The 7901-nt window shown below is 38.5% G+C and overlaps 1 pseudogene; it reads right to left on the bottom strand.

Moving 5' to 3' along the window:
- Positions 1-1663: 1663 nt before the first annotated feature.
- On the bottom strand, positions 1664-2796 carry LOC105730334 (DNA repair protein RAD52 homolog; annotated as a pseudogene).
- Positions 2797-7901: the final 5105 nt, after the last annotated feature.

The following is a 7901-nucleotide window of genomic DNA, read 5'->3' as shown; positions in this document are numbered from 1 at the left end:
TCATATATATACTAAGATGTGTGTGTGTATATATAGATATATATATACATTTCCCCTCTTTTCAGCAGTTTTTTTTTAACTTATCAAATTTTTTCACATGTAATACTTGCTATCTATGTATTCTCCCCACACTGCCCAAGGAGTGCTCCAAAATACTTCATAATATTCACTATTTTACTGAATAGCTTCTCTGTAAAGATATCCAGTTGAGGTCTCGCTGTCCTCACTCCACTGTGGGCTGCAGAGTCAGTGACCTGGGGCTCCTCTTGGCTGTGCTATTGAGTTGGCTCCTCTTTTTGTTTTACTTCCTGATTTTACTGGAGTCTATTCTCCAGTGAAAGGGTGGTTCCCTTTGAAAGAGTGCATGAAAGGTAAAATATCTCTGCATTTATGAACATGTCTTCATTCTGTCCTCAATAAAAATGTGAGACTGAAAATTATTTTGCTTCATCAATCATTTTGTATGTGTTACTCCATTGACTTTTAACTTACAAAGCCATCTCTTTTATAAGTTGATGGCATTCTCAGCCTACAATCTTTTTAATGTGAGCTAAGGATTTTGCCTGGAGATTGTAGTGTCTTCTGCGTTCCCATTGATGTGCACTGATGTGGGTCTTTTTCTAGTCAATGTGCTAGGCATTTGATGCCCTCCAACTTTTTCCTTTAAAAGTTTTAAAAATAGCTTTACTAAGATATAATTAACACAGCTCACAATTCACTCCTTTAAAGAATACAATTAAATCATTTTTAAGTTTACCCACAGCTATCTGCAACCATCACCAAAGACAAATTTACAATATTTTTATCAACACAGAGAACTCCCATACCCTTTAGCTCTCAAACCCCATTCTCTATCCTCCTCATCCTTAAGTAATTACAAATCTACTTTATGTTTCTATCATTTTGTCTATTTGGGACATTTCATGTAAAAGAAGTCATATAATTTGTGATATTTTGTGGCTTCTTTCATGTTTTTAAGTTCTTCCATGTTGTAGCATATATCAGCATAATATAAACATATATGAGTATAATATGACTTATTTTCTTAGGGTAAAATAATATTACATTAAATAAATACACTCTATTTTCTAAATACCATAAACCCATAAGTGAGCTTATTTATGCTAAATGAAGGTTGTAGCCTGGATTGATACAAAATAGTAAAAAGCACTACTCCAACCTTTTTCCTGTCGTGATCCACAGTGCTTAATGTGGACAATACTAAAGGCATGGTGCGCTAAAGGAAAGAAGGCAGAGGTTATGCAAAATAATTGAATGTAGGCAATTGCTAAGGCAGGTACTTAGTACTAAATCTGGCCTATATTACTTGTGGGCAAGCAGTCACTGGTGATTCCTAAAATATCCATCTGTATTAACATAATAGTTTAGGAATAAATAGTGGGAAGCCTCACAAGCCAAAGAAAAGGTATTTCATCTGTCCAGAGCCTCTCCCAACTAAAGCGGGGGACGAGCTTTTTAAAAGTGCTCTGCTCTATCTGCAGTGGGATCTCAGTCAGATCCTATTGATAAGGTTCAGAATGAAGCAAGATAAATCCTTAGTAATGAAGTTCATCCTCCAGGAGTGATGAATAATTTCATGACCAAAAATTAGTTTTCCAAAGACCCTTTGTGACAGAGTCCAGTGATGTGACCTGAGCCTCAGTTAAGAAGGATCCAATTTCCTTTTCTTCATTCATGTCCTGGCCCTTCCTATGAGATTCCCAGCTTCCTGTTATGTATTGGTCAGTGCTCTAAGTTTGGAGGTCTCAGGGTCCAGATTTTGCTTGTGGTTTCTGGCAGCAAAGGCTATGTGGAGTCCTCTTCTGGGTCACTATCTGGTTATTCAAGGCTGGTGTGTTAGAGGTCTGGGGTGGTTCTGCTCTAGACAAGGTTTGACCACACCATCCCCTGCATCTAGAGTCACATCCCACATTTCAGGGTTGTCTCCAAGAGTCTCCCTACTCTTTTCAACTGACAGGGTGAAGGTGTTTCTCCATCTCCTCCTAGAACTGCTGCTGCAGCTGCTTTTGCTGGAGCTTCTGTTGGCACGTGGCCTCTCTCTCCACGGCAGATGAGCTCACAAGTTGGGAGCTGCAGTCCTTGTTCCCCTGAATCACAATGTAGCTTTGTCTGCAAGGAGAGGTCACCTCTTGTAGTTGTGGATGTCCCAGGGTCGTGTTCGGTTAGCAGCTGTTATATCCACAGATGGTTCAAAATCTTGTCTCTTTGCTTTACTTAAATCCACTTCAAGAGGGAACTGGCATGGAAGCTTATTTAGTGACCTCAGGTAGTCTTTGACCAGAATACATTTTCCAAGTGCATTCCCAAAACTCCTGAGGGCTTGCTTCAATCCATCTGTCACTGCCTCCTTCCTTGCCTTCTACAAAGATGGGGCCTTGGACTTGAGGCCATAACACCACAACCCACAACTTCATGATTTGAACTGTCCTTCAACTGGACCCTCACAAATACACAGACTCCCACGTAGAACTTGCCATTGTTGAGGTCAACAAAATCCACATTCTGCTGCTTGATGGAGTGTGCCCCACCATTGTAACCAAACATCTCATTGGCCAGATTAATTACACAATGACCCTCAGTGTAACACATCTTCTGGCCTCCTCTCGTCATGCGCTAGCTACTTATGTATTCTGGGCCCGGCCTCTGCCTCAGGGCCTTCTGGATGACCTGGTACTCTTCTGGTGTGTACTGGCACTGTCCAAAGCATACCAAGCTGCCATGAGCAGCAGGGTGGCTGTCAGGCCTTCCAAAAATTGCTTCCTCAGTGCCAGACATCCTGATTCTGGTTGACCTCTCTAGCACCGCACGGTGCACATAGGGAGCTCTATCTACCTTATTTTGTCTATCCATTCAACTTGTTAAGGGTCATTTGAGTTGTTTCCACCTTTTGGCTATTGTACATAGCACTCCTTTGAACACCCATCTATACATTTTTGTTTGAACATTTGCTTTCAAATACTTTGTGTATAAATCTGAGTTTAATTGCTGGGTCCTATGGTAATTCAATGTTTAATTAATTAAGGAACTGTCAAATTGTAGTTCAGAATGGCTGTGCCATTCAAATTCTCATCAGCAAAGTATAAGGGTTCCAATTTCACCATATCCTTACCAATACCTATTTTTTGTTGTTTTAAAATTATTATTATAGCTATCCTAATGGATGTGAAATGGTGTCTTATTATGGTTTTGATTTGCATTTTCCCAATAATCATGATGAGCATGTTTTTATGTGCTCATTGGACATTTGCATATCCTCCTTAAAAAGATATCTATTTTTATCTTTTGCCCATTGTTTCTTTTCTGTTGAGTTATAAGAGATTTTAAAATATATATTATTGGTACTGCATCCTTATTAGACATAGAATTTGCAATCATTTTTTTCAGTTCTGGAGATTGTGTTTTCACTTTCTTGATAGTGTACTTTGATATACAAAAGTTTTAATTTTTAGGAATTCAAACATCTTTTTTCTCTTTCATTATTTGTACTTTTGGTGTCATATATAAGAAATCATTGTTAAATAAAAGGTCATGAAAATTTATGCCTATGTTTACTTCTAGGAGTTTCAGCTCTTATGTTTAAGTCTTTGATCCATTTGGATTATTATTTTTTTAAGATGTGAAGTAAGGATCTAACTTCATACTTCTGCATGTAGCTATTGAATGGCACTGGCACCAGCTGTTGAAGAGACTGTTATTTTCTACATGAATACTCTTGGCATCATTGTCAAAAATCAGTTGATCACAGACACACAGGTCTATTTATGAACACACAATTCTATGTCATTGATTTGTATGCCTATCCTAGTACCAGTAACACTCTATCTTGATTACTGTTGCTTTGTGGTAAGCTATGAAATTAGAAAGGATAAATCCTTCTACTTTGTTATTCTATTTTAAGATTGATTTGGTCCTTCTGGGTTCCTTGAAGTTCAACGTGAATTTTAGATTCAGCTTGTGAACGTCTACAAAGAAGCAGCCCAAAGTCTGACAAGGATGATGTTGAATCTGTAGACTAATTTGGGGAGTACAGTCATCTTACGTTTTTATCTTCTTTAATTTCCTTCAACAATATTTTGTAGTTTTGAAAATATGTTTTGTGCTTCTTTTATTAAATTCATTACTAAGTATGAATTACTTAGTGGCCTCTTACAACTCGGAGACATATCCTTCTGTTGTAGGAAATTTTATCGTTATTTCTTTGACCATTTTTCTTCTTCCATTTCCTCTGGTCTTTTTTTTTTGAACACATCTTGGTTGAATGTAGGAATTCCTCTGGGCTTTATTGCTTTATTCCTCTCTTTAAAAAAAGAAACCAGTTTCTTTGTTTTACTGTGTGAGAGTTTTCCATGACTCTATCTTCCAACTTTTATTAAACTTCTCATTTTGACAATAACATTTTTAATTTCTAATAACCCTTATCTTTCTTATTTTATATACTTTGTCTTATTTTACGCATGCATTATTTTCTTATCTCTTTGATGATTCTAATTATAGGTTTTAAAAAGTTCTTTTTTTGTTCTTTGCACACTTTTTTTGTACAGTTATATATACACACAAGGCATATTATATATGCAGTTGTCTATGGTCAACTGATTTTTGACAATAATGCTAAGAGAATGTGTGCGTGTGCATGTGTGCATATACACATATATATGTATACACATATATACACACATATGTATACATACATATACATATAAACATATACATGGATATATTAATATATATACATATTTATGTATGTAGATATATACACATACACATATACATATATACATACATAGATATGTATATACACATATACATATAAATTTTTTATAGAAACCACCTCTCCCTTTCTTCGGACTAGATATTCAACTTTTTTTTTTCTCCTTCCTAATTCATAGTTTCCTTAGCAACATCATCCAGGCAGAGAAGCTATGTAAACACTTAGAGATGTAGACACCAAGTAATGAAAGAAAGCATTTCTACACATAAACCATTATTTATGCCTGTTTTCATTTTTTACATTAAGATGTAAACATTCTCTTATACTAAAGAGCTAGTGAAAAAATAGAAACAAAAACAAAAAACAAATTAAGACTTTAAAAATAACTGGTAAGAAATTTCCAAGTTTTATTGTTGAATGAATCCAAACACCAAACATTACTAAATATAACTCATCAATTCAATGATAGGGAGGTAGCTCCTGAATCAAAGGGGTAGGAGCTAAAAAATATCAATATATAGCAAAGTCACAACCAGAATGTTCCAAATTCCTGGTTAATTTACTATTTATAAGAAAACTCTTTGTTTTAACTATTAGTTTAGAAAACTTTTCTAAATGGAACCACTTCACTTTCCTGGCTCAGTAAGTATAAAACGCCAAATACAATTCAATGTTGTTTTGATGATTTAGGATCATATGATGCCTGGGCATCTCCTAGAATATTCACAGTTTCTGTGCAGCTTTGTTAGAGGCAAAAAACTGGAATGAACTACAGTTTATTGTTTTAAATAAATCTCTGATATCATAAGCTTATTATTTTCCTTTTACCTAATTTTCCTAAAAGAAGGATGCAGACAAAGATTCTAGTTAACCAAGATTTTATAGTTCTAGACATATCCACATAACTAGTTCAGGCAGTACACTGCACAAAGATGTAATGAGGATGGGTCTTGGGGGGCTATGTGCAGCTTGTAAATTAATTCTCTATTACCAACCCCATATCCTACCCATTCTTCTGCCAGTCTGATTGTGAGACTTTAATGTTTCTCATTCAAATTCTATAGAGAAAGAACCCCAGTCTCTTGAGTATGCATTATGGAAGGTACCTACTGCATGGGAATTAAAGATTTCTGAAATTCTGCTGATGAGCAGCCAGGAGGGTTTGACCACTCCACACAACTTTAACTCGTATCTTCTTTTACAGCTCCTCACCTTATCCCCACCTGCAGCCTTGCCAGGTGATGTAAAATCCTTTCAGACATTGCTCTCTGACCACTCCTTAGGCTTCAACATCTTCCAACAAGATGATTGGTTCTGTTCTTCTATTAGTTTTTTGCCTTTCAGAATTGTGTTAAGCTCTCTCTCACCCACAAATATTACTTTATTCAAACCCATAAGTTTTTAAAAAATCAGTTTATTCCCTCATTTTAGTGGAGTTTAGAGAAGAACAAGAGATAAACATGAGTGGGAAACTTGATGTGTTTCACAGAAATCTTACACCTCTTGTGTTTCTACTTGGGAAATTGCTTCCCTACCTTTTCCATCTGTTCCAATTTCATGGGGTTCTATTGGGATCATCAATTGCAAGAGGCTGCCTTCTGACCACAGAGGTGGGCATGTAATTCAGGGCTAGTCAGTGATAGACTCTATATGTTTTTCACATGTGTTTTTTCAGGTGTAGTTATAATGGGATAGTCAGAGTACTTGGAGCTGGAGGAAACATAACCTTTTATCTAAAGATAATAAAAACGTGGTTGGTATGCAGTTCTGGAGTTCCCAGTGGTCACGTTTTCTCCACATGGAGAAAATCTGTCAAGCTGAGAGAATGATATCAGCTGAAAAGAGGGACTGGTGGAGAATTAAAATATGGAAAACTAGTATTAAAATTCTGGAACTCAGTCATGCCTGAGCCTTGCTTACCTCTGAAACTTTACAGAAATGAGCAAATGGGGCAGATCCAAGATGGCCTAAAAGAAACAGCTCTAGAGTGCAGTTCCCAGCGAGAGCAACACAGAGGGTGAGTTATCACCGCATTTACAAACGAGGTACCAGGTGCATCTCAATGGGACTGTTTGCACAGTGGGTATAGCCCAAGAAAGGCGAGCCAAGGTAGGATAGGGTGCTGCCTCACCCTGGAAGTGCAATCCCCAGAGGACTCCTGTCCCTACACAACAGAGGCCATTGGGGGCTTTTCCATCCACTCCAGCACTCTAGTTCAGATATAGCTGCTTTTCCTACAGTTTTTACTGCCTACAGACCAGGAACTTCCCAGGCCAAAAAGCACCAGGAGTTTCCAGCACAGTTGTTTCAGCCGGCGCTGTGGATTTCTGCACAAAAACTCACACAAATCTGGGCGGCTGTTTCAACTGGTGCCTGGAATGCCTGGGAGACAGAACCACCCATTCAACTGTAAAAGAGGCAGCTGAAAGCAGGGAGACAGGTGATCTGGCTCAGCAGGTCCCACCTGCACAAAGACCAGAAATCTGAAACACTCTGGATTCAGAGTTTCGCAGCAAGTGCAGCTGGACCCGGGATGGTCCAACTCTGTCGGGAGAAGGGCATCCGCCATTACCAAGGCAGTCCACCACTACTGAGGCAATCCACCATTATCGAGGCAGTCCACCATTACTGAGGCAATCTGCCATTACTGAGGCAGTCCACAATTACTGAGGTAGTCCACCATTACTGAGGCAGACCACCATTACTCAGGCAGACTGTCATTACTGACTGGTTTGTAGGGTATGAGGCAGACCATTCTAACTGTACCTATGTAAACAAAACCACAAGGAAGTTTACACAGCAGCTGGGCAGAGCCCGAGGAAGCTTAGCAATGCCTCTGCTGGCAGACTGTGCTTAGACTACCTCCTTGCTGGACAGGGCATCTCTGAAAAAAGGCAGCAGCATGTCAGGAACTTACAAATAAAGCCCCACTTTCCCAGGACAGAGCACCTGGTAAAAGAGGTGGTTATGAGTTCTGCTGCAGCAGACTTAAACTTACATGCCCAGCAGCTCCAAACAGAACAGCAGAGCTCCCAGCACAGCACTTGAGCTCTGATAAGGGACAGACTATTTCCTCAAGGGGCTCCTCGAACACTGTAGATCCAAAGAGACACCTCATAAAGGGAGAGCTCTAGCTGACATCTGGTGGGTACCTTTCTGGGACAAAGATAAC

Source organism: Aotus nancymaae, unplaced genomic scaffold, assembly GCF_030222135.1.
Source record: "Aotus nancymaae isolate 86718 unplaced genomic scaffold, 86718_ANA_hifiasm-v0.15.2.pri h1tg000008l, whole genome shotgun sequence".
Taxonomy (NCBI): Eukaryota; Metazoa; Chordata; class Mammalia; order Primates; family Aotidae; genus Aotus; species Aotus nancymaae.
The sequence above is the reverse complement of the archived record's forward strand: the minus strand, read 5'-3'. Positions and strand labels throughout refer to the sequence as shown.